The 27,978-nt window shown below is 38.4% G+C and overlaps 1 protein-coding gene and 2 long non-coding RNA genes across 3 annotated transcripts in view; all 3 read left to right on the top strand.

The window, feature by feature from the left end:
* The window catches only part of LOC129366343 (NLR family CARD domain-containing protein 3-like), a 74,409-nt gene that overhangs the window by 17,746 nt on the left and 28,685 nt on the right, over positions 1 to 27,978 (top strand). The window lies entirely within an intron of this gene.
* Positions 5,050 to 6,079, top strand: LOC129366348 (uncharacterized). Its single transcript, XR_008606612.1, has 3 exons — positions 5,050 to 5,090; positions 5,734 to 5,865; positions 6,000 to 6,079. It is a non-coding gene; the product is annotated as an uncharacterized LOC129366348 (long non-coding RNA).
* Positions 16,851 to 18,305, top strand: LOC129366349 (uncharacterized). The gene is made up of 2 exons (XR_008606613.1): positions 16,851 to 17,176; positions 17,320 to 18,305. It is a non-coding gene; the product is annotated as an uncharacterized LOC129366349 (long non-coding RNA).

The following is a 27,978-nucleotide window of genomic DNA, read 5'->3' as shown; positions in this document are numbered from 1 at the left end:
TTTAACAAAGAACAAATATATAACAGTGATGGAACTCAGTGCTCAACATTTCCTGCAGCGGAAATATGAAATCTTAACTGTCTGGACTCCATGTCAGAGTTTTAACATGTATGACCTTTGAACCGTTACATCCCGTGACTTTGCACTCGCCCATTTGTCAATACAGCATCAGATGAAATGGAGCGGCCACACTGGGTCCAATAGAGGTCCCTGCTAACTGAGACAGGCCGTCGTTGCTTATGTTTGAACCAAGGTGTGTTTGGATGAGCTTCAGCTAAATGATCTCTCTGCAGATGCCGCTGTCAGAGGCCTGGTTAAAATACTCTTAGGGCTACTGTCACATTTGGAAATACCAAATCCAGATTCTGCTGAGTCATGAGGAAATGTCCCTTTTCTAGAGCCTTGAACCTGTCAGTAGACGGCTTGCTGGCTGGATTTCTTGAATGATATCTCTGACACATCACAGCTGCTCAGGGCAAATGTGGTCACTGATTCCTGCAGCTTTTGCTCCATTTTAATGGTGAATTTCAATTCCTCAGACACCAGTTGGAAAAGCTCTCAGCTCTTGCAGGAGTGTGTCAACAACAACATTGAAAACCTGAAGTGGCTTGTGGCTCCTTTTCATGATGAGCAGTGCATGAATTGCCATCTGGGAACTTGTTTTGCTTCCTGACTCGTTTCTCTTTGAGTTCAGGAGAAGCATCCATTTCCACGGCCATCTTGCCTGCAATGCCAAGTGTCTTCTGAAAGCCCTCTTCTCTATACTTGAGCAAAACCTCTTTCAGAGACTCCATCAGCCTAATGGCTGTGTCCATTCACACATCTGCTGCTTGTAGTGCCTTGGTTGCAAACTTGATCTCACATAATAAGTCATAGCAAACTGTGAGGCACACAAGGAGCTCCATCCTAACAATGTGATCAGACAGTGACTTTGCCTCTGAGACAGTCTTGCTGTCTCCTGCCACTTCTCCAAGTGTTTGCAGTGCATCTAAAACTCCCCCATCTGGAAACGTGGAGCTTTGACAGAGTCTAGCTTTGCTTCCCACCGGGTGTCACTCAGAGGCTTCAGTGTGACGGCGACAAACTCTGTGAGAACGTCCCGCCTCTTCACAGAAGACCCAAAGATGGTGTCCAATCTTTGGACAGTGCCAAAGACAGTTAGACTCTCTCTGCTAGATGAGGCTGCATCACATAACAAAAGGTTCAGGCTGTGGCTACAGCAGGGGATGAATGGAGCCTCTGGACATCTTTGTTGTATTAAAGCTTCAGCACCCTTGTTTATTGCCCTCATATTAGAGCCATTATGGTAACTTTGCCCTCTATAATCAGCCAAATCCAAGCCCAAACTCTCCAGTACCCCTGTTAGTGTGAGGCCTTTCCCAGTTGTGTCCTTCACAGCAGTGAAACCCACTAAAGACTCTGCAATAGAGACTTTTTCTTCCCATCTGTATCAATATATGGAATGATGACTGAGGCCTGCTCTTGCTTTGAAATATTCCAGTTCCACTGCAAAGTCCTTGGAGGCTTTGGTCTGGGCAGATATTTAGCCCAAACACTTTGATATTGAATCCAGCAGTTCATTCTGAGCAGCATGTCAGATATCCAGGGGTTTGTTTGGAGTTTGCAGCCTTTCTAACATGTTCTGCCAGTGTGACATCAGATCGTGCTCTGAGCTCCAGGATTCACAGAAAAGCTCCAGTTTTAGGATTTCCTAGCTGACAATTTCCCCCTTAGTGGCAAGTTTCTCTCTGCAAGGAAGAGGATGCAGCCAATAACTGGAGCCAACACACTTCTCCAGTGAGCTTTTCCAGCTGCTGGTTCTCTGCAGTTCACTATCAATAGTCTTATCGAGGCGTAAGCCACATTTCTTTCCACATCAGAGAAGCGTTTATGTGACAACTACTGGTTTTATGGGGCTTCAGTGTTTTGAAAGACATGGCCAGTTATTATACCCTCCACAAGCCACATGGCAGGAACTTTAGCTTCTCCAAAGAGCTTTCATGCAAAACAATAGACTTTGTTAGTATTTCTGGAATACAGTAACCAATCTCCTTCAACTTTCTCTCCATTAGACAGTAAACCAAAACAGTAAACTTTGGGAAAACACCTGTTACTCTACTCTGGTCTTGGATTTGGGCCATCAGAAACTTTCTGTGGGCCATTTTCAGCCATGATGCCTAAATGTGGCCCGTTTTGTGGTAAAGGCCATTAGATGGATCTTGTGAATAAAGCCTCGTCTCAACCCTCTCTGCAGCTCTGCTCCTCTCTCTCCATCACCTGCATAGAAACATTTCAAGATCAACATTTTTCTTCTCTTTCCTTTCTAAATGGGTTACATGTATTTGTAAAAATGATTGTTGGAGAATAATTGATCAAAAATAAATGCTGCATCCTGTAAGATATTAAATGTATTTACCTAAACAGATATTATTGTCCTCAGCTTTATTTGACCACAAAAACATGCACTAGCAGTGACATTGTAGGAACACGACTGATGATGATGATCAGCCCTTATCAATATGTTTTATTATTTTCTTCATACATTCTGCTGCAGGTGAATCTGTGGCTGTTATTTTGAAGATGCTATGAATTGGTTGCATCTGTGTCTCTGCTAAAGGTGCAGGAACATGATGAGGTGCAGCTTGTGAAGATGTGTGTAATGGGGCTGGGTGTATGTTTTGGCATATGTGCAGGAATGTGGCTGGCAGCGGCTAAGATGTATAAATTGTCTTTTCCTGAGCTTCATATATGGCATTCATTATTTTCTTCTTAAGTCTTGTTTTTACCAAATGGTTTGTAAAGGATTGCAGCTCCTCAGCTTCCTGATCTCCAAAGCAGCATCACTATCTGCATCATGTCTGCTTCTACCTGCCTGTAAAGTCGAGGACATCTCCTGCAAAATGTTTCATTTTTCCATTTCTATTGCATCTGCAGATTGGTTTTTCTTTTGTTGTGGTGAAATTGGTTCAGTTGGAGAAAGATTATGGTCAGTATGAACTACAGATGATTCCTGTTCATGTTCTTTCACAGGCGTTTCCTCAGATACTTGATAGACAAACCTTGGGAACCTCTGGGGGAGAACATGGAGATGAGATTCCTGCTTTAATCAGTGGATTCATTGATAGAAAACATGAAATATCTGAGAGCTGCAGCTCCATTTTCTACAGATCTGCTGGAACATCGGATAGAAATGAAGAATTTCATCATTTCACATCAAATCTGTTCATCTTCCACAGATACAACTGAATTATTGAGCTGAACTGGTTCTAAAGGTCTGGATGGTAAAAACATCCATTGTTTTTCTGTATCATTAGTTTCCAGAAAGAGTTGAAATGTTTCAGAAGCTTTTATCCAGCAGCTCAGTAAAGATCTCTCCTCTTTCCAACCTGATTTAGTCCATGAAGCAGAACATCTCTGCTGCTGCAGCAACAGGAGGAAACTTCTCCAGCTCTCAACTTCTACACTCTGACTGCTTGGAAACAGATCAGGGAGGAACAGCCTTTTCTCCAGGCTGCTCCTCCTGACTCTAGCGCCACCTACTGGCTGTTCACCAGACATGACAGCTGAGGAGAAAAGAAGAAACAAGGAAATAAAAACTAAAACAGCGACCGGTTCATCCAGTCTGAATGTCCAGGTTATGACTCAGGGACATTCTGTTCCAGTCTATGAGGGAATATTCAGTTTGAAAGCAGGAAGTCGTGTCTTTCCTCTTAAAGCTTTTAAAGCTTGAACTCAAAACTTCTGCTCTCTTTCAAATATTTACTGTTTTTTCCTCAAATCTTTTTTCTTACACTCAAAACTTTTCTCTCCTTGGATCAAATCTCCCCTTGCAAAACTCTCTGCCTTCCTGCGAATCATTTTCTGATCCATCTTGGAACAGAATATTTTCAATGGGTTGGTTTAGATTTCAGAGGTTAGTTAAACTTTAAAGAGTCACAGGATTCTATCAAAAGAATGGATGTTGATTTTTATCAGCTTTTCTAACATTTATCTATCTAGATTGTTCCTGTATTGTTAGAATAGACAGAATCTCTCTATCTAGACAGATTCATCACCACACAGACACACTCACTAGAAGGAAACAATGGGTTTTCTTTCAGCCCGTCTATAACACGTCTATAATCCAAGAGTTATAGAATCTAATGTAAGGCTTGGATCCTATTGGCTGAGCGGTTGCTAGGCGACGGTTCTTTTCTGTGGGTCCAGCAGCAGTCGTGTGGTGATATTAAGGATACAGTTGAGTTTGTTCCTTTGTTCCAGTTTTCAGATTATTTTCTGTTAGTTTACATTTTTAATAGATTCTTGTTTCTTATTTTTGTTTAGATTATTTTTTTATGCCATAATTGCATTAAACCATAAACTTTTAGTTATTTAGTGTCAAAGGGATAAAAATAGTTAGACTTCCATCTGACCAGCAGCTTCTTGAAGCTGATGACCTTTGACCTGCTGTGGAAGCAGAAAGGATGGATTTAGTTTTTCTCTCAGTGCTTCAGAACTTTGGTTCTGATTCATTTCAATAAATTATGATTGAATATCATGTTTACTTCTGTTGCACTGAGCTCATTTCAAAAGCTGCAGAGGAACAGATGATCTTTTATTCACATCCTGATCATTGAAACATTAGAACTGGTTCTGGTTCTGATCTGTTTTTACCATCACTGACATGTTTGGATCATTTAAAATGCTGCTTCTGGGTTTAATAATCAGACATCATGCAGGTTGTAGTTTCACCACCAGGGGGAGATAAATTTCCCACCATTGAAGAGTCCAGTTGGTTCCAAGTTTAAACAGGTTCTGGTTCCATTAGAGCTGAACAGAACCTGGATCAGCAAAATAAGAGGAGCAAAGTCTTTGTGTTCAAACTGGGAGTTATGAGAAGAATTCATGTCTTCACAAGTCAGCAGGTAAACTTTCCTCTGACTCCCAGTCTGACCAGTTAAACCAGTTTGGTTTCATTTCTCCTCTTAAGACTTTCAGTTTAAACTCACCTGTTCAGATGTGGTACCAGGTTCTACTGCTGTTCTGTTGGGTCTCTGTTGTTGTCTCTGACATAAATTCTTATTCAGCTGTTTGGATCATTTGAACAAACTGTAAGTTTCATTTGTTTTTTACTTGAACTTTGTCTTCAGGAATTTTACTGTTTCTTATTTTCTCTCTGATGTTTAGAGAACAGAAAACTAGTGACTAGAACTCAAAGTTTAATCTCTCTGCTGTTTGAAGGTTAATCTAAGGGATTATTAGATTACTGATAAACTGGAATCCAAAAGCTCTTGATGAAGAGCTGAATGTTCTTCTCTGAACAAATTGTTTTGTGTTTTTATATCCAGGAGTCAAATTCTAGTCTTCATCATTAAAGTTAAACAAACAAGTTTAAAGAAAATATTTTCCTTAATATGAGTTTAATTCAGTCAGATTATTAAATAGTTGAACTTTGATGGAGAAGATAATCCACTTTTAGATTTTAATAATTTATTATCTAAAATCCTTCCTGTTCAGGTTGAATCAGTGAATGTAAATGTTGCTCCATGTCTCCATCTAGTGGACTGATAGTAGAAGTGCAGCAGCTGATGCTTCCTCTGCCTCTCTGCTGTCTGACTGCATTCACCTGACACTGATATGAAGCAGAGAAGAAGAGCCAATCAGAGGAGGAGCAGCTGATCTTTTTCCAGCACTAATGATGTAAAGGATGATCAGAGTTGATGTGCAGATGAATGATGTGTGTTTCCTCTGCAGGTGAAGCTAGAAAGTGTGTGTGAGCTGATGTGGATTCAGCAGCATGGATCAGTGTGAGGACAGAGAGGAGGGAGTCCCTCCCTCTAAAACCACTCTGTGTGGGGAAGATGAGAGCCAGAGCAAAGGTCAGAGGTGAGGTCACCATCTCTAACTGTCCACAGCCCTTTTCACACAGCCTTCACTATTTCAGGCCAGAACAGACGTGGTGATGAAGCTGCTGCTGCTCCTCTTTGCTGATTAAGTTTTAATCATCATGTTTCTGTCAGGATCCATCAGAAACGCAAACCAGAACCAGAACCAGAACCCAGCTGTGTGTCCTTTAAGAGTGACAGGTCAATGGATCGTTTCATTGACTTTAAATCTGCTGGATCTCCATCATCAGAGAGGTGAGCTGTTTCTAATTGCTGTAACTCTGGAAACTGAACCAGTAAGAACTCAGATGTTTCCAGTTATATTTCCAGAGGTTTGATCCATTATCTACAGAAATCAGCTGCTCTGTTCTCATGAAAACACCTTCATATCTTTATCTCTGGATGTTGATGATGATGTTCTGTTGCTTCCTGGCTCCATGTCAGACTAACAGTGGATCACATTTCCACTGGGAAATACCTGGTAAAGCCATTCTGGTCCATCAGGACTTGGTTCCTGTGTGCATTGTGAGAGCAGTTCAGCAGGGAAGGAAAGCTTCATGATGTGGTTGGTGAGATCTGCTGGAACTCAACCAAACTGAGCTGATGTGGACCATCAGAGGTTCTGCTGGTTCTTAATGGGATCAGCAGGAACATTAAATCTTTACAACTATTTAGATCACCTGGTTCACTGTTCAAATTCAGATATCACTTCATGGACCTTTACCTTCTGATTGTCTCTGTGTGGACAGATACAATATGAGCTCACTGGCTTCCAGGGATCTACAGGATCCATTTTGAAATCCTCTCTATAACATCCAGTAGAGGATCCCACAGGGACACACCCACATATTTCAGACCTCCTCCATGTCCACATCACCTCAGATCTAGTCATCAGAACCTGATGGATGTCACACACTGTCCTGAAGACATGTGTGGACAGAGCCTTCACTTCCACTGTCCCCAAGACTTGGGAAACTGTCTCCACCAACATCAGATCTGCTGACAATTTGGACTGTTTGAAGTCCAAGTTCAAAATCAACTTTTTAAAATGTCCACTGGATTATTCTGGTGTTACCTATATTCATCAGTTTCTAACCTTGAATTGTGTTCATGTGATGCTCTGTTTTTCTATATCAAGGACTTTTAATGTGAAACTCCTGGTGATTTCCTCTGTGAAAACTGCAGGATGAATATTTCCTGACTTCCTAATTGTTCCTGGTTCCTCCACAGAGTGGACCAGCAGAGCTCAGAGGTACCCAGGGGTCCATCTGCTCAGCAGAATCAAACAGAGCTGGACTCCATATTTATGGTCTGTAAATGAACAACAACTACTTTACCATGGGTTCTGTTCAAAGTCACCTTCATGCTGCATTTTGTAGACCATAGGACTGTCAGTCTGTCCAACATCCATCTGGTGTTTGGCTCCATGATTTCACTCTGATGTTTCCTTCATCTATTATTCTGTTCCAGCTGCTGGAGGACAACATTGTCACTTTTGTGAAGAAAGAACTGAAGAAGATCCAGAAAGTTCTGAGTCCAGATTACCCAGAACATTCAGAGAGTCAGAGAGATGATGAGGTGTTGGAAGGTGATGATGAAGAGCAGAGGAGGAGCAGCAGAGAGGCAGTGATGAAGATCACACTGAACTTCCTGAGGAGGATGAAGCAGGAAAAGCTGGCTGACCGTCTGCAGATCAGTAAGAGGATTTCTAAAGAGATTTGAAATGATAGATAAATCACACATTTGCTGAAGTGATGTAATCAAATTTAAAAAAAGATTTTCTTTCATATCTGATTTTTGTTATTGTGTTAATTTAGGACTTTTTGCTCCAGTTTGTCAACATCAACTTAAATCTGGTCTGAAGAAGAAGTTCCAGTCTGTGTTTGAGGGAATTGCTAAAGCAGGAAGTCCAACCCTTCTGAACCAGATCTACACAGAGCTCTACATCACAGAGGGAGGGACTGGAGAGGTCAATGATGAACATGAGGTCAGACAGATTGAAACAGCATCCAGGAAACCACACAGACCAGAAACAACAATCAGACAAGAAGACATCTTTAAAGTTCCACCTGGAAGAGATCAACCAATCAGAACAGTGATGACAAAGGGAGTGGCTGGCATTGGGAAAACAGTCCTAACACAGAAGTTCACTCTGGACTGGGCTGAAGACAAAGCCCACCAGAACATCCAGTTCATATTTCCATTCACCTTCAGAGAGCTGAATGTGCTGAAAGAGAAAAAGTTCAGCTTGATGGAACTTGTTCATCATTTCTTTAGTGAAACCAAAGAAATCTGCAGCTTTGAACACTTCCAGGTTCTGTTCATCTTTGATGGCTTGGATGAGAGTCGACTTCCACTGGACTTCCACAACAAGGAGATCCTGACTGATGCTACAGAGTCCACCTCAGTGGATGTTCTGCTGACAAACCTCATCAGGGGGAAACTGCTTCCCTCTGCTCTCCTCTGGATAACCACACGACCTGCAGCAGCCAATCAGATCCCTCCTCAGTGTGTTGGCATGGTGACAGAGGTCAGAGGGTTCAATGACCCTCAGAAGGAGGAGTACTTCAGGAAGAGATTCAGAGATGAGGAGCAGGCCAGCAGGATCATCTCCCACATGAAGACATCACGAAGCCTCCACATCATGTGCCACATCCCAGTCTTCTGCTGGATCACTGCTACAGTTCTGGAGGATGTGTTGGAGACCATAGAGGGAGGAGAGCTGCCCAGAACCCTGACTGAGATGTACATCCACTTCCTGGTGGTTCAGACCAAAGTGCAGAAGGTCAAGTATGATGGAGGAGCTGAAACAGATCCACACTGGAGTCCAGAGAGCAGGAAGATGATTGAGTCTCTGGGAAAACTGGCTTTTGATCAGCTGCAGAAAGGAAACCTGATCTTCTATGCATCACACCTGACAGAGTGTGGCATCGACATCAGAGCAGCCTCAGTGTACTCAGGAGTGTGCACACAGATCTTTAAAGAGGAGAGAGGTCTGTACCAGGACAAGGTGTTCTGCTTCGTCCATCTGAGTGTTCAGGAGTTTCTGGCTGCTCTTCATGTTCATCTGACCTTCATCAACTCTGGTTGTGACGTAATGAAAGAAACACAAAGATCTGAGAAATCTTCATCACTTAAATCTGACTTAAAGTCTCTCCATCAGAGAGCTGTTGACCAGGCCTTGCAGAGTCCAAATGGACACCTGGACTTGTTCCTCCGGTTCCTCCTGGGACTTTCACTGCAGACCAATCAGAGACTCCTACAAGGTCTGCTGACTAAGACAGGAAGTGGCTCACAGACCAATCAGGAAACAGTTAAGTACATCAAGGAGAAGATCAATGAGAATGTCTGCAGAGAAAAGCATCAATCTGTTCCACTGTCTGAATGAACTGAATGATCGTTCTCTAGTGGAGGAGATCCAACAGTCTCTGAGTTCAGGAAGTCTCTCCACAGATAAACTGTCTCCTGCTCAGTGGTCAGCTCTGGGTTTCATCTTAGTGTCATCAGGAAAAGATCTGGATGTGTTTGACCTGAAGAAATACTCTGCTTCAGAGGAGGTTCTTCTGAGGCTGCTGCCAGTGGTTAAAGCCTCCAACAAAACTCTGTAAGGACATAGACTGTTAATGCAGTTATTTTTGATAGAAATATAAAAATGATGAGGTAAATATATATATTCATGCTCCAGTTTATATAACGGTGCATTGTCTCCTCAAAGTGTCTCACTTGGGAGGATGTGTAAAGGACATGTAGACTTACTTACTATAACATATTAAAGCAGCAAAACTCCTCTTTATGTTAAAATTGAAAATGTATTAGTTTAGTTAATTATGGAATTTTAAAATGGTCTTTCCAGTCTCCTTGTTGCCTGTAGTTCTAAACTTTAAGTCTGGAAAATTAACTATAGGATGAACCATTTCACAACAAAAGACATCATAAATATGTGTAAAATAAGACAGATCCTTCTCTGTCCACGAGAAACATTGAAAAATTTTAATTTTTATGAATTGTTTAATAACAGATTTTTCTCCCTGTCTCCTCAGACTGAGTGACTGTAACCTCTCAGAGAGAAGCTGTGAAGCTCTGTCCTCAGTTCTCAGCTCCCAGTCCTCCAGTCTCAGAGAACTGGACCTGAGTAACAACAACCTGCAGGATTCAGGAGTGAAGCTTCTCTCTGCTGGACTGAAGAGTCCAAACTGCAACCTGGAAATGCTCAGGTAACTCTGGGCTCTTGACAAATTGATGCATCTTAGGTGCAAAAAGAAGCATAATTACAGATCCATCCATCCATCCATCCATCCATCATCCATCCATCCATCCATCCATCCATCCATCCATCAGTTCAGATCTTGGTTTTTACCTCAATGTTCTCATTTTCTCATCATGTGATGAATTGTGTGTCTGCAGCTTATCAGGCTGTTTGGTCTCAGAGGAAGGCTGTGCTTCTCTGGCCTCAGCTCTGACCTCCAACCCCTCCCATCTGAAAGAGTTGGACCTGAGCTACAATCATCCAGGAGACTCAGGAGTGAAGCTGCTGTCGGCTGGACTGAAGGATCCAGACTGGAGACTGGAAGCTCTCAGGTATGGAGGAACCTGCTGCAGGAGCAGAGAAGGTCTGATAGAGGAGGAAGAGGGAGAAATGTCTTTAGTCAGTCTGCTGGGAAACATTTAGGTTGAAGCTAAATGTTTCATTTGATAATTAAATATTTAGACGCCTCATCTGGAGGCAGAGATCATCACCCAGTTTTCTGGAATATTCTCCAGACTAAGAACGGCTCACAAGGAAAATTAAAGAGTGGGATGGTTTAATAGTTTAATAGGGACTCTGACTAAATTAATAACAGAAGTTCAGTTAGATTTCCATGATGATCTACTGATGGCAGAAAGACTTTAAAACAATATTTGATGGAGCTTCAGACCAATCAGCCCCAAGAAGCAAAGATGAGAAGAAAAGTAACTTCATGTTGGTCAGATGGATGTTTAACGTTCTGGGAGAGAAAAATAAAGAACTTTAGATTTTAAACAAAACTCACAACTTTCAGGATTTAATAAAATATAAATTACATAAAAAGTGAAGAAACAATTCATGAAACAAAGAAAGAAAGTGAGAATTTTAACAGTTTCATCCATTTAGTAGTTTGATCTCCACCAGGGGGCGACATCTGGAAAATGATCAAAGAATGAAAGGAATCAGGAGAGAATGGAAATCCCTTGTTTTCCAGAGGAAATGAAGAATTGCAGTGAATGATGGTGAAAAAGTAGAATTGTGCTCTGTTGACTGGTAGAAATTAAAAAACAATAATAACCTTTTAGACAGATCCAAGAAAACTAATGTGTTTAGGTTTTTAGTAATTGGGAAAGCTTTCGGGAATGTTTAATAAAGTTTGGGAAAAATTCCCAACGTCTTGGAAAAAGGTAGAGACCCTTCATGTTGGAAAACCCTGGAAATATCCATCCGACCAATCAGATTCCAGATCCACAGCGCTGACAAGTGGATTTTATGAAAGCTTTTGCAAAAGGAGAGAACCCAGTAAACTGCTGCTTCAAGCCATTCACTGAGCGCTCTGAAGACCCCTCGTTAGGGCTTTCTCTTTTATTACAAAGTAGAAAAGGAATGTGGAGGGAGCAGATAGGAGTATCCCGAAGATACAAGTGGCTGCAGCTTCAAGGTCTGTACACAACTGCAGCTCCAAGGGCTAACAAGTTCCTTTTCTCAGGGATGTGAATACTAAATCTATTATAACTACCAACGTAAGAATGATAACAAAACATAATTATTCTAACACCTGCAGTGTCACCAGGGCTGGTAGGGACGTTGCGTCCTGTCAATCATTCCAGTGATTGTCAAGGCACAAAAGGGAACCAAGACTGTGAAAACAAACGCATTTTTAGATCCAGGTAGCTCAGCTTCCTTTGCTACAGAGTCACTGATTAATCAGTTGAACATGAACAGGCGCAACATCAGCATTTCGTTGCGAACTATGGGAAACGAATCAGTTGTGAACACATGCATCGTGACTGGTCTGAAGACCAGCAGCTTAGACAATAACCAGTTTGTGTAACTTTCTGAGGTTTATTCACAGAAAGAGATTCCTGTCAAAAAAAAAAAAAAAAAAACCTTGGTATTTTATTCTATGTTGCATGGCTTTGTGTTTTGTGTTTATGATGTAAAGCACTTTGAAATGCCTTGTAGCTGAAATGTGCTATACAAATAAAATTTGATTGATTGATTGATTGATTGATTGATTGATTGATTGATTGATTGATTGATTGATTGATTGATTGATTGACAATATTCCCTGTCAAGAGAATATTGATGGTTGGCCCCACCTAAAGGTGAAGATTCGCACTATCCAAGCAGAGGTTGGATTTCTTATTGGAGCAAATGTTTCCAAAGTTATGGAACCATTGCAAGTGATTAACAGTGTGGACAAGGGACCATATGCAGTAAAGACAATCTTGGGCTGGACAGTGAATGGACTGCTTAGAGGCAAAATGGACCCGACGAGGGACACATTGACAGGAATTACTGCAAATCGAATCTCTGTGGCTAAACTAGAAGAACTCTGGCAACTGCAGTTCAAGCAGGACTTTCCCGATGCAGGACAAAAGGAAGCCACAGAGATGTCCAAGAATGATCATCAGTTTATGAGAATGGTGTCTCAATCTGTGAAATTGGAAGATGGTCATTATAGCATTTGCCTCCCTGTGAAGGAGACGTCTGTAAAGATGCTAAACAACAGAGCAGTTGCAGAACAACGTGCACTGAATTTATGCAAGAGGTTTTCAAAGGATATTGAATTTATGGAAAGTATGTTGGATTTATCAATGACCTGCTCAAGAAGAGAGGTTTTACAGTGAAACTTGACAGCAATACCTGTGGACCAGAGGGAAGAACATGGGATCTGCCTCATCATGGGGCTAGACATCCAACCAAGCAGAAACTGCGAGTTGTCTTCGACTGTGGAGCAAGCTTTCAAGGAACAGCATTGAACCAACAACTATTGGAGGGGCCGGACCTTACAAGCTCTCTATTGGAGGTTCATGTGAGATTCCGTCAAGAACCTGTGGCAGTCATGGCGGATGTTGAGGCCACGTTCCACCAAGTTAGAGTCCACAGTGAAAACACAGATTTCCTTAGGTTCCTCTGGTGGCCTGACCTGCATCTGGTTGAACACAAGATGTTAGTGCACATTTTTGGTGCAATATCATCACCAAATGTTGCTATCTACGCACTTCAAAAGTGTGCAACAGATTTTGCAGATGAGTTTACGGAGGAAACGGTCAAAACAGTTCAGAAAAATGTTTATGTTGATGACTGTCTGAAGTCAGTTTCTGATGAAGACAAAGCCATCACACTATGTTCTGAGTTAAGACACATGTTGGAAAAAGGAGAATTTCCACTGACTAAATGGTCAAGTAACAGCAGAAAGGTGCTCAGTTCAATTCCAGAAGAGGAAAGGGCACAAGGATTTAAAAATCTGGACTTAGATGAAGACCATCTTACAATGGAAAGGACATTGGGCATCCATTGGTGCACTGAATTAGATCAGTTCAGGTTCAAGATCAACCCCAAAGATCGACCACACACCAGGAGAGGTCTGCTTTCCTTGGTCAGCTCCATCTTTGACTCTTTGGGATTTCTCGCTCCAGTGATACTTCCAGCAAAAAGAACTCTATAGAATTTATGTCGGCAGAAGTGTAGCTGGGATGAAGATCTACCAGATGACATTGTAAAAAGTTGGAAAAGTTGGATTTCAAGTCTGTCTCTGCTCAAGAAGTTTGGAATCAACCGATGTGTTAGGTCAAAGCAGTTTGGTGTGTCAGTCTTCGCACAGCTTCATCACTTTGCTGATGTAAGTGAAGATGCCTATGGAACAGCAAGTTACCTGCTGCTGCACTCTGAAACTGGCGAAACTCAATGCACATTGATCATGGCCAAGACCAGGGTTGCACCTTTAAAGTCACCAACCATCCCAAGAATGGAATTGACGGCTGCCACAGTTGCAACAAAGATGGACACACTGCTACGAAAGGAGCTGGATCTGGAGCTTGCTAAATAGGTCTTTTGGACTGACAGCACGGCTGTGCTAAAGTACCTCAGGAGTGAAGGCACTAGGTTCAAGACTTTTGTCTCCAATAGGATCTCCGCCATTCTGGAACACTCTGAAACATCACAGTGGAGACACATCAACACTAATCTGAATCCAGCTCATCATGTTTCAAGAGGACAAACTGTGGAAGAATTTTTGAAAAACGATGTTTGGCAATCTGGACCCAGTTTCTTGCATGGCTCACATGACCAATGGCCCAAAAATCCAGACCCTGGAATGCCAGATTCTGATGACAGAGAGATCAAAAGAATGACTCAAGTGCACATCATTCATGTTCAAGAATCAAAGGATGTCCTGGAGCCGATGATGAGCTATTACTCTTCTTGGACAAAGCTGAAAAGTGCTGTAGCTTGGTTCTTAAAACTGAAAGAGTTGCTGAAGGAACTTAACCCTCCTGTTGTCCTCGGCTTATGTCGACCGAGGACAAGCCCTTAAAAAATATGTTTTTCAATTGCAGCTGCATACAGAAACTTTAATCTAACAGTCCTGCATCAGAACTATGGTGTGCACAACTCAGGGGGAAGTTTAGGCTCAAGCAATCCAAATGTGAACTTTACAAAAGAAATAAAAATAACCAAACCCAGGCCTCAGGTCAGACTGACCGGAAGACTAAGGAAATCACAGCTGGACAGGCAAACAGTATGGAATGGCATCACTGATCTCCGTAAAACTGATATCTTTTCAAATTTCCCCCCCCTCCTGTTGCCCTCGGGTTGACATGACCCGAGGACAAGCCCTTATAAAACATTTTTTTAATTGCAACTGCATACAGAAACTTGAAATCTAACAGTCCTGAATCAGACCTACAGTGTTCACAACTCAGATGGAATTTTCTGCTGCAGCAATTCAAATGTGAACTTGACGAAAAAAATAAGAACAACCTCCTCTTGTCTTCGGGTCAAAATGACCCGAAGACAAGAGGAGGGTTAAAGAGGAAGGAACTAAAAGCTTCAGGAGATGAAAACAAGATGAACAAGTTCAAGAAGATTTTCAAAGGAAAGAATCTGACATGTGACAACTTGGTTGAAGCAGAAACAGAAATCATTAAACACTGTCAAAAGCAAAATTTTGAAGAAGATTTGGCAAAGCTGCAAGAACATCGGAGAGTAAAGGAAAGCATTTCACTTTTTAAGCTAAATCCAGTGCTAGAAGAGGATTTATGAGAGTTGGTGAAAGGTTGCACCGAACAGCAATGCCTCACAGCTCCAGACAGCAAGTCATCCTACCGAAGGAGTCACATGTCACAGAGCTTGTGCTGAGACACATTCACGACGCTACGGCTCATGCAGGAAGGAATCACATGTTGGCTCAGCTGCAGCAAAGATTTTGGATCCAGCGGAGCCTTCAGAAGATTTCTATCCAAATGCACAATCTGCAAAAGATTACATGGAACCACTGGCAAACAACTTATGGCAGATCTACCTACCTGCAGGTTCCTGCCAGACGATCCTCCATTTACCAGAGTTGGCGTTGATTATTTCAGCCCACTTCTGGTAAAAAGGGGTAGAAGTCAAGTAAAGAGATATGGTGTTATCTTCACCTGTCTCGCTTTAAGAGTTGTGCATCTTGAGATCGCCTCTTCACTTGACACTGATGCATGTCTGAATGCAATCAGAAGATTCATTGCCAGAAGAGGACAAGTGAGAGAGATGTATTCAGATTATGGAACCAACTTCAAGTCAGCTGATGCTGAGATGAGAAAAGCAATTAAGGCCTGGAATACAAGCCAGATTGAAAACCATTTGCAACAGGATGGAGTTCAGTGGCATTTCAATCCGGCTACTGGTTCACACCACGGAGGAAGCTGGGAGGAAAAATTGTGAACATCACAGTCAAAGAGCAGCTTTTGGATGAAGACGGTCTGCACACCTTGCTTTGTGAAGCAGAAGCAATCATGAACAGCAGGCCCATTACAAAGGCTTCATCAGACCTTGATGCACTGACCCCTAATCATCTGTTGTTGCTAAAGGTCAAACCTGAGTTACCACCAGGAGTTTTTCAGAAGGACGATCAGCACACAAACCGCCGTTGGAGACGGGTGCAATACCTCGCAGATATCTTCTGGAAACGCTGGGGCAGGGAATACCTCTCCAAGTTCCAAGAACGTCAGCTGTGGTCGTCCCCTAAAAGAAATTTCCGTGTTGGAGCCGTCGTTCTGATCATGGATGACACCTCTCCAGAAACTCCTGGCCACTGGAAGAATTGTAGAGACATTTCCAGACAGAAATGGCTTTGTTTGACAGGTGAAAGTATAGACTAAGACTAACAAGCTTTGTCGCCCAATAACAAAACTGTGTCTTCTGCAGGGATCAGAAGACGCCCGATAAAGGATCTAAAGTCAAGGTCATTCTAAGGTCATTCATGAGACGACAGACTATGGACTTGATTTGTTTATTTTGGAAAGATGCAATGTAATTTTGGCTTTTCTTGTTCATGTTTAAACTCTTATTTTTGTAATTGTTTCAAGAATATTGGTAACAATTAGGGGCCGGAAATGTAGAAGCCTAAATTCAATTTCTTGGGACATCTTGTGGATTTGCATATCCAATTGCAGTTGAAAATTTGGGGTGTGGCTAAAGACGGGGAGTTGGGCTGCTAGAGTGGAGCCACACAGTTTCTGATATTTTTCTCTCTTTCTTTTTTACTCTTTATTAGTGTGGAATGTAACATTTTGTACTGTTTTTATTTCTAAACTAAACAGTTTAATGTATCAAGAGGATTCAGTCTGTTTTTCTTTTTCTTTTTTTTTTTGACAAGTGAGATGAAGGAGAAAGACGGAGAGCGTCAAGCTTATGGCTTCATTAATTAGGAACCTATAGATTGTATTTTAATGCTGATTATTAAATCAGGTTGAGCTTCCAGAAATGTTTCCTTAGTTTCCTGATGTCCTTTTAGGCTTCAGTGAGTTTCTTCAGGTTGTTACTGAGGGATTTCCTTTCTCCTCTCTGTTGGAGCTTTTCCTGTGTTTGGAGAAATGAGTTGTGCTGCAGCAGCACCAACTGTCCTTCCTACATCCACTGCAGTTTGCAATCCAGATGTTGGACTGTTCCTGTCTCAGTGGAGGACAATGTGTGTCTGAGAGACATGTAATGTCCATGTTTGCTGCTGAAAGAGACTGATGGTCTGACCCCCCTCCTCCTTTCAGGGTGGAGCCTGCTGGAGGCCGATTCTTGACTCCAGGTCCATGGAGACTAAAGATATGTAAGTGTGTTTTTCATCTGATTCATGACAACAAAGCAGCTCACATTCAACCATCTTCAAACTTTCACATCACTCATTCAGGAGTCAAAGTGTCAATAAATGATCAATAACTGCAGCTGGATTGTGTTTGTTCTCTCCATCAGATTCCTGTCAACTCACCATCGACACAAACACAGTGAACAGAGAGCTCAAACTGTCTGAAGACAACAGGAAGGTGACATGTGAAGCGCGTCAGTCATATCCTGATCATCCAGACAGATTTGATTTCTGGAATCAGCTGCTGTGTAGAAACTGGTCTGACTGGTCGCTGTTACTGGGAGGTCGAGTGGAGAGGAAAATTTATATATCAGTGAGTTACAGAAGAATAAGGAGGAAAGGAAACAGTACAGACTGTGTGTTTGGATGTAATTATCATTCCTGGAGTCTGAGATGCTCTGATCGTTATGGTTTCTCTGTCTGGCACAATAACATAGAAACTCGTCTCTCCTCCTCCTCTGTCTCTAACAGAGTAGCAGTGTATGTGGACTGTCCTGCTGGCATTCTGTCCTTCTACAGAGTCTCCTCTGACTCACTGATCCCCTCCACACCTTCAACACCACATTCACTGAACCTCTGATTCCTGGATTTGGAGTCTGTTATTTTGGTTCTTCAGTGTTTCTGAGCTGATTTGAGTCTAAGGAATCTAAAGTTTTTCATCCTGCTAGAAAATCTCACTGATTAAAAGATAGTTCAGTCTCTTTATGTCTGTTTCATTCAGAAATATATTTTTATGGATCCAATCTGTGTCTTGGTTAAACTTTTCTACACAACCCTGGGATTATTCCAGGAATATTCCAGGATTATTCCAGGATTATTCCAGGATTATAACTGGATCAACATGTTTTATCTTTTTCCAGTCAAAAATTCACAATGAATCTCAGGATGTTTTTTTTTTCTCTCTTGATTTTTTTCCCTTTCATTTATCATCAGATTCTTTGAATTTACTGCAGTTTTTCTCAATTACTGAATATTTTTTGTTTCTGTTATCTCCTATATTTTTAAATTCATCTTGGATTCAAATGTTATTTTTTGTATATTTACTGCAGTTGTACTTCATGTGTTTTATTGAACAATAAACATATTTTATTCATTTGCTGCTCATCCTGGTCTGTTCCTGTTTAAATGTCAGTAGATTATTTTTAAATTTCAACTCTGACTTGTAATTTACATTTAAACATTCCCATATTGAAACATTTTAAAATAAATTTTTATTTTTTTCTTTCTTTCTTAAAAATGTTTTCTATGTTTCATAATTTTCAATATAATCTCAACAATTTCCCCCTTTTTGAAGTATTTTCTATATGGAAATACATCAATCAAAGTCCACTACTGCAAATAAAAATTCAGATGGAACAGATTCATCATTGTACCTTAAAACAAATCCTTAGTATTCAATGCTAAGTTTTCTTTCTCCATTTCACTGCTCCAGGTATCTTTTATGCATGATAGTTTATTTTTCTACATCCAACACTTTAGTTTCGCTACTATTGTTACTGTTTTTATATTTGATCAATTAACCGAGTGTCTTCAAAGAATTGCTACCTATTATAACGTTTTGTCAAATTTCACAAGGTAGAACATTTCCTTTAATCCCCAAAAGATGTTTCTAGTTGGTTCTTCTCCAAAATACTGTTCTCACTTTTAATGAAAATTAGCCTTTCCAAAATTAAACCAAAATCTCAAATTCCAATTTCCAAAAATGTGTCAATTTAACGTCCATTAATCAATTAATCCTGGATTTAAAATTTCTAAGCCTCAGTCAGAAACCAGGTTACTTTATCCACACGTTCTTTTCTTTTCAAATCAAAGTAATTAGTTACTTTATTTTCTAATATCAAATGATTAATGTGATCACTTTCTCAACTTCTGTGTACAATTTGTTTGCTATGTTCATTTTATTTCTGATTTTATTCTAATCACACAAAGTCAATCTATGTAATCACAAACAAACAATAACACAACAAACAAAACATAAAACATTTAGTCTCGTCGTGGTCAGTCACAGTCAGTCTATTATCTACATTTTTCTTTCATTCAAATTTGTTCAAAAGTATATATTGAAACTTCAAATATTTTCCAAATGTTTTAGCATTTTTTGATGTTTTCCTGTTTAATTTAGTCTTCAATATTGTAATTACCATGTGCACATTCTAAAAAGATCACTAACTTTATTAGGGCCTGACAACAATTAGTAATTTCCTGCTGTTGAAACATGTTGTCAGTTTCAATAAAATATAGATTCATTTCCTTTAGTTTAGAATGATCTATTCCATTTTAGATGCATCAAATACTTAAATACCACTGTCCTATAATTTTCAACAATTTAAGATCTCAACAAATTCCTTCATTAAGGAGATTCCTTAAATTTCAACTTACTTCCATAACTTAATAGTTTAAAGACCTCTTAATTTATTTATTTTATTCTCAGGATTGTTCTAATAAATTTGTTGTTGTTGATGTTTATCTTTATTAATTTCTTTAATATTTGTTAAAGATCACTGCCCTTTCTTAAAAGAAAACTTTCACAACAAACGTATCATTTATCTTTTAGGAAGATTTAAACCTTCAAGATGACTCTATATTTTTTCCAAAACACTTCACATTATAGTTTTAAAGTTCATCACATCATCTTACTCATTAATAATTTTTTGATTCGCAGAATTTTATGATGTTTTAACTCCCTTGCAAAACATAAATGTTATAGATTCACTTCTCAACTTTCGTGATCTTTTGTTGTTAATATTCAGGGATCACTAGAACAACTTTTCAGAATTTCTCCATTGTAGAATCATTAAAAACATCTATTAATGCGTTCTTTGTTTATTTGATAATTCTTATATGAACAGATTAGCAAGCAAACAGTCTTGGCTGTGATCACAATGTGCATAAAATATATTATCCTTAATATATTTTATATACTTTTTCCTTGTTTCTGTATAGTTCTTAGGTTCCTTTTAGCTATCAGCTTTATTGCTGCATTTGTCTTTTCTCACCATCTTGCAACCTCCCCACAGGAGATTCATAACCAGCACATTCCTAAGTTATTCTGATCTTATCACTGGAACTAACAAAACAGCCTTTTTCTCATCAAAGCATAAATTGAGACATTAAGCTAGATAATGTCCTCTCAAAAGATCACAGTACCAAATTAGTATTTTCTTTACAGTTGTACATTAATATAAAAGTATATTTATTTTTTACAAACTGTCCTAAAGAATTTTAACTAATGTTTGACAAGGTATGTTTACCAATTTTTTAGACCCAGCGTTTTGATGTTAAAAATTTACATTTAACATTTCCATATTATTTCATTAATCACAATTAATTTGCTTGCTTAAAAAATCCACTCTAAAAGAAAATGGTTCTTTGAACTTAGATTGGCCATAAAACAACTTTGCACCTCCTTCACAAACTTTCCCTCACCTTGTGAAGAAAGTATTTCATGGCAGCAGGAGAAATCTGCTGTTTCATTCAGATTTTAGCATTTATATCTCAAATTCATCTTTTAACTTAAATTGTTTGGGATACTTCTGTTTACATTCTTTAACCTTTTATTACGCACTGATGTTTTATCATCAGGACTTGTTCTCACCTTTATATGACAGCTTAAGATGTTGAACTGCTGTTAGATCTGCTATTCAAACTATTTTCTTTCTGTTGAACCAGCTGCAAGATCAGGGGAATAAGGCACAGCTACAACTTCTGCCTATTGTAGTTCCTATTGTTCCTATTGCCTGTTGTTCTCCTGAACAGATCTGTTGCTTTGTCCCGCTTACTTTATTTTCAACATTATCTCCTGTTGATTTTGTATTTTTATGTTTATCCATAACACTGAGATCATAACATTAACTTTCTGTCAATCATTTGTGTCCCAAATATTTCATCTTTCATCTGCACATTTGGAGTTTTGTTGTTGCTAACTTTGTAGTTTCTTTAGCTAAATATTTCAAACAAGGCTAAAATTTCCTTTTATTGGGGTCTATTTATTAAGTTCTAGTTCATAATTTTTTTCTCATCCTGAAATTGTTTTGAAACACAGAGTTATCCTAAACTCTAAATGCAGCATTTCTCCAGTCTGCAATCAATGCTGAATCAGAGCTGAGTGGGGTTTATTTGGGCAATCTAATGAATAATCACAGAACAGTTATCCTGCTCTTTTGAGGACATCTGTTTTCCTCCTGACTTTTCTATTTAGTTTCATTTTTGTTTATTATATACCTAATTTATAATCACTTGTAATCATGTCACTACATTTTGATATCTTCAATTTTTTCAAATACTGTTTTTCCCATTAATCAATTTTATTTCAAACTTTAATACCCTTCTGACATCAAATCCTGTAAATATCAGCAAACTTTCCTGTATTTAATCAATTTCTATTTATCAAGAGAGTTACCTCTAGTTTATCCTGTACTTTAATTATCAATAAGTCCTGTAGATCTAATAATATTGATCCATTTTAATAGAGTTTTGTTCACTGTTAAAAGAATGTTATTTGTTAAGGGCTTCTCTCTCTGAAGTTCTGCTCTTTTTATTATTTTATAATCAATTCATAAAATGTCCCTATTGTAATTTTTGTTTTTTATTTTATTCCTCCTTTTGACCTCATACAAAGTCCATCATGATGTTTCTCCTCATATTCTGGAGGTGAGGGCAACTCAGGGTATAATCTAGCACTCTGTTCAACATTCTTTTTAGATTTTTTCTCTCCAATCTCTCATTTTTGTGCTACTTCTAACCAAAATTTTACATCACACCCTTCTTTGTATATATATATTTTTTTAATTTGAATTTGTTTTTTGTTTTATTTCTTGCAGTAGAATTAATTTCTGTATGTTCAGACTGCCATCAAAATGATACTTTGTTATCCATTTATCTAAGTTTTATTTTACACGGATCCTGATCTTTAATGAACTTCCAGTCGTTTGATTTTAGACTGTCTACTGGATTAGTTTTACTGATCTCTTTCCCCATTTAAAAAAATTTTTTAAATAAAATTTAGACCAGTTTCAGACTGATCCTTTGGACCTAGTCTGGCGAGGAGTAGCTGTATATTTTGGAGGTGCTCTTTTGATAGGTTGCAAAGGCACAGAGGGTGTTGCTGCTGCTGCTGCTGCCCTCTCTTGCATATCTCCTGCTTGCTCAATTAATCCCTGATAGGGTCCTGGCATAAATTCATCATCTTCCCTTCTATAAAACAACACTTTCTTTTCTTTTTCTTCCTCTCTTTCTTTCTCTGCCTCTTGTTCTTTCTTTTTCTGCTCTTTTTCCCCTTCTTCTCTTATTTGCCATTTTCATCCACACTCCTGTTTGTTCATAACCTTCTTTATTCATCAGTTTTTCTTTGTCCTTACATTTTTCTCTTATTTTCCTTCTCAATTCTGCAATGTTTGCAGTGCTTAAATTACCATTAAAGCCATATTTGTGTACCCAGTATGCCAGTGGTTCAACTGCTCCTGGTTCTTGTTTCTCAACTACCTTCCAATCTTTACAAATTCAATCTTCTAGTTTTATTTCTTTTTTCCATTTTTAACTATGTTTTGGTCCAGTGTGGGGTAACACCTGGTGTGTTCTAACACTGGAATATTTTCAGCAAGATGGTGATAAAACTTCCTGTCTGTGGTAAAGTTCACTTCAACTCTTTTAAGTGGAACTTTCTTGCCTACATGCAGCCACAGAGGGTCACCATTTACTTCCTTGCTGTTTTGGTATGAAATCAAGTATCCAGTGATACTTAAATTTCCTTTCACTCTCACATACACACTCTGTTTTTTGTCACAGAATTAAAGCGCCTGTTTCGCTGGACTCCGCCGTCCATTTAAACACGGGTATTAGTCGGGCCCCGTTCTCACAACAGGTGGGGTTTGTAAGATCTCAAACCACGTGAGGTTGCAAAATACCGAAGCAGGTGAAGTTTGCCAGTCTTTGTCCCAGTAGGGTTTGTACAAGACCTCCAGCTAGGTAAGGTTTACAAAGCATTATTTTCTTTTTTTTTTTTTGATTTATTTTTTTTATTTTTTTTATCACTCTTTTATTTCTTCACTCTTTTCTTTCTTCAAGCAGGGAACTCCGTCATCCCACGGACTTTAATTACTTCTATGAGTAAAGGACTCCGCCGTCCTCACGGAATTTAACTGCTTGTTTTAAGTTACCTGATAGTGTCTAGAATTGTCAGGGTTTTATTTCTTCACTTCTTATTTTCTTTTATTGCAATATCCATCATTCACCACTTCTTTTTAAAAGAAATTCCTACTCACTGATATGTGTCAGTCTTCCCCTGGATGTCCACCAACCCCCCGGATCCCAGCCTGTGAGAAAGGACCAGTCCCGGAAAGGGTCTTAGTGCTGTGGCCACAGAAGACTGGCTGAGAAATATTCAATGACCTGAACAAGTTATGTCACAAGAATTTGAGACGATGTTGAGTTTTAATCAGACAGGAAAGCATCCAGGCCACTAGGGGGGGAAGATTTCTGAGATTACATTTAGGATTCTGATATTTTCATGTAAAAAGTGTGAATTAATATTTTCAAAAAGTATGAGTTTTAGCTTTTTTGACAATCTGAATTCTGGAAAAATTTTGAATTCTGAGATTAAAATTGAAATTTTGATAAATTTAAAAAAATGAATTGAATTCTGTTTTTTTTCCCCAAAAAAAATTCTGGACTCAAAGAAATAATTAACATATGAGGAAAAACAGAAATTTTGAGATTGAAATTAGGATTTTGAGTCTAAAGGTAGAATTTTTGACATTTTCAGAAACATTTTTTAAAATTCTGGGGAAAAGCTAAAATATTTTAGATTAACTAGAATTTTGAGATTAGTGGTAGGACTTTAATATTTAGGAAAAAAAGTCAGATTTCAGAGGAAAAGCCAATATTTTGAGATTAGATTAGATTGAACAGGATATTTTAGTGGCCATAATCTTCTTCCATATGGTAAGTGTAATCCAATTCAACATTTACTCTCAGGTTTTGAAGAAAAAAAAACACAAATATAAGTCAACTTCCAACATGTATTCTCCTGTTTTTCCTCATGGATACAATATCTTCTGCTTTACAGCAGGAATGTATTTAAAAGCAGTAACATATTCAGTTCATTAGTTGAAATGAAAGTTGTGTTTTTGTTTCCTGCCAGCGTTCCAGCATTATGCCATCAGCGACCTGACGCTGCCTAAAGCCCTGCAGTTGGAGCTGAAGGGAGACATCGAGGATTGCCTCATCGACATCGGTGGGAAGGCCTGTCACCAAAACTCATCAATCTTCCAACTAATAACATGATTAGTTATTAATGCTCTGAAATATGCAAAATATATTCATTTCTGAAGAAAATTTAACATTTTATATATTCAGAATATTAGAATTTTATGTCTCACTTGTTGAATATCAAAAAGAAATATGATGAATTTCTTTCTCTAGTGGTGGTTCTAGATGTGGCAGCACTTATAAATCCAATAATTTCCACATTTATAAGCAAAAATCAAATTTTTTACTTTTCAATCAGAAACTTTTGAAAATTTTGGGGTGTTTGACTTTTTTATTTCTCAAAATGTTCTGAAATTAATTTAAAAAGTTTAAAAACTAAAATTTCTGCATTTTTTTGGTAGAAAAGTTTTGGAATTAATCTTAAAATTTACAGTTTTTTTCTATAAAATGTTTGACTTTTGGAGCTCAAAATTTTTTTCTAAAAATGAGGGAGTTTTTGGCATAAATGTGCTATTTTTTCTTTTTTTATCTGCAAAGGCCCTAACATGTTGTTTTACTCTTAGACTTGGATCCCAACCTGAACAGAAAATTGTTTATTTTTTTGTTTGGTTTAAGTCCATCAGAATCCTGCTGGTTTAAATGTTTCTCACCTTTTTGTTCATCATGAAAAGTTTCTGGTTGAGCTGAACCCTGAAGCTCCACAGCTGGGAGACACAGAAACATCTGGACTCTGTTATTTTGTCTGTGACAGAGTTTTTATTTTCCGTTTCCTCTTTCATGTCCAGTGAAATGCGCCTGGAACACACCGGCTTTCTTTGCTGAGAAACTCAATCGGGCCATGAAAGGTGAGTGAACGCGTCTGCTGCTCCTAATCCCACTAATAACATGGTTAAAATAGGGATTACTCTGGATTATTACGACTACAGTGTTCATATTTTACCATGTTTTAATAAACTCCTTTACTATGGAAAGCCATCTTGACATAAAATTGGTTTTGTCTGTTTGTAATTAAATTCCAGATGTTTGAAAAATAGTTTTTTATGATGCCGTATTAATAGCACTGGAGATAGAAAAAGTAAGAGAACACTAATGCTAAAAAAGCTCAAAGTTTTACATAATCTCAGGAATGCTCTAGAAAAAAAGTTAAAATTTGTGATTGAAAAGTCAAATATTTGCTGGAAAATCTCAAATTTTAACTTTAATTTGAGAAAATTGCTAGAAAATCCTTTGATATTTCTGAGTTTGTCAAATTCAAAATATGCAAGAAAAATTAAAATTTTGAGATTCATCTAAAATGATAAATTTCAGAGGCTGAAAAGTTTAAAATTTGCTAGAAAAACTTCAGAAATGTTTTTTTATCTCAACAATGTTGCAGAAAAAACAAAGACATCTCTGAATTTGATCATTCTAAACTTTGTTGTAAAAACCAGACATTTTTATGTTTATCTCAGACATTTTCTAGAAAAAAATAGGACAATAGAAAGTTGAAAATTTAATCTTTTGACAAGAAATTAATTTATAACATGATGTATGTTGTATGTAAAATAATCTGACAGTGAAACCACAACTTTTTAAAAATATCAGTATTAAGAAATTATTGACTTAAAACAAGCTCCTATATCTTTGATTTTTGAGCAAGATGTTGTTTTGTCTTATTTAAAGTGTTTCAAGACATTTGCACTAGAAACTAAACCAAAACCACTTGGTAAGATTTTAGTTTTTGCAGTGTAGAAAGGACCTTTTGGCAAACTATATTTCTAAGATTGTTGACAGTTTTTTATGCAACATACAGTTTTGTTACATTAACATAACCTAATAATTTAACCAAACTAAGATCCATGAAAAGGAATCAAAATGTCCAACTCAAACATCATGTGGTCCATTTTGTGCCTTACCAGGGCCACGGTACGAGGGATCAGACTCTGATCCGGATCCTGGTGAGCCGCTCCGAGGTCGACCTGCAGAAGGTCGTAGAGGAGTACCGGGCAATGTTTGACAGAACCCTCCATGAGGACATCGTGGTAAAATACGTTTCCCAAACTGTTTCTATGTTTACGTTTCAAACCACATCAATAATGATTTTTTATTTTTGTTTTAACAGAACGACACCAAAGGACATTATCAGAAAGTCCTGCTGGCTTTGTGCGGACCGTACTGAAAACCTGAAGACCTGAAAACCTGAGGACCTGAAAAGCTGAAAACCTGAAGACCTGAAGACCTCAAGACCTGAAAACCTGAAGACCTGAAAACCTGAAGAACTGAAAACCTGACGACCTGAAAACCTGAAAACCTGAAAACCTGAAGACCTGAAGACCTGAAAACCTGAAGACTTTAAGACCTTAAGACCTGAAGACCTGAAGACCTGAAAAGCTGAAGACCTGAAAACCTGAAAACTTGAAAACCTGAAGACCTGAAGACCTGAAAACCTGAAGACCTGAAAACCTGAAGACCTGAAGACCTGAAAACCTGAAGACTTTAAGACCTTAAGACCTGAAGACCTGAAGACCTGAAAAGCTGAAGACCTGAAAACCTGAAAAACCTGAAGACCTGAAGACCTGAAAACCTGAAAACCTGAAGACCTGAAGACCTGAAGACCTGAAAAGCTGAAACCTGAAGACCTGAAGACCTGAAAACCTGAAGACCTGAAAACCTGAAAACCTGAAAACCTGAAGACCTGAAAACCTGAAAACCTGAAGACCTGAAGACCTGAAAACCTGAAGACCTGAAAACCTCTGAGGAAGCAAAAAATAAGTCAAATTTATGCTCTAATAAAGTTTCTCTTTCTGTCTCTTTATTTTAATGCTGCTAGTAGAAAAAATGCAAGCAGAAAAAAATACAGGAAAAATGAAAAACTTTGCTTGTTTACTTGTTTCAGTTTGAGATTATATCTGGAAATTGTTTAAATGGAGACGTGTCTAATCCAACATGCCTGCAGGGAAGACATTTTATAGTTTATACTGAGATTAATTGACACAAATTCAATAAAAATAACGTTTTTATCCCAAAGGGAAATTAAATGTTTTAACTGATATTATCTAAGGTTCTTCAGAGTTCACCAGAAACAGACAACCTTCACTTCCTCGACATGAATATGATTTTTATTCACCACACAACAGACTTTTGATGCTTCTTTACAGTGTCTTGTTTTTTTCTGCAACTGTTTAAAATTTATGGATCCCATTTGATTGAAAAAAACAAAACTTGTATCCCAGTTCCACATCTCCACTAAAACTTTGCTAATATGAGTCATAATAATGATTTAGCCGATTGAGCCATAATTATGAGATAAAAGGCTTTACTTTCACTAGATCGACAGAAATGAGTTTCTGTAAAGCGTTGCAATACATCTGTTGTACTAATGATTTAAAAATATTGTTTTTAAACTCCAAAGATCAGTTTTTATTTGTACTTGATGTAACTGACAATTACCTGTGAAGGTAATCTGTGATTTTTTTAGTACAGCAGAGAAAAAATTGAAGTATGTAGATGTAATTGTTTTAAATAGAATTTTATTTACTGTCACTTACTTTGTTTTGCATTATAAAAATGTTTTGGATCAG

The sequence above is a fragment of the Poeciliopsis prolifica genome, unplaced genomic scaffold (genome assembly GCF_027474105.1).
Source record: "Poeciliopsis prolifica strain line A6 unplaced genomic scaffold, Auburn_PproV2 SCAFFOLD015, whole genome shotgun sequence".
NCBI lineage: Eukaryota > Metazoa > Chordata > Actinopteri > Cyprinodontiformes > Poeciliidae > Poeciliopsis > Poeciliopsis prolifica.
This window is presented reverse-complemented; position numbering and strand designations above follow the sequence as displayed.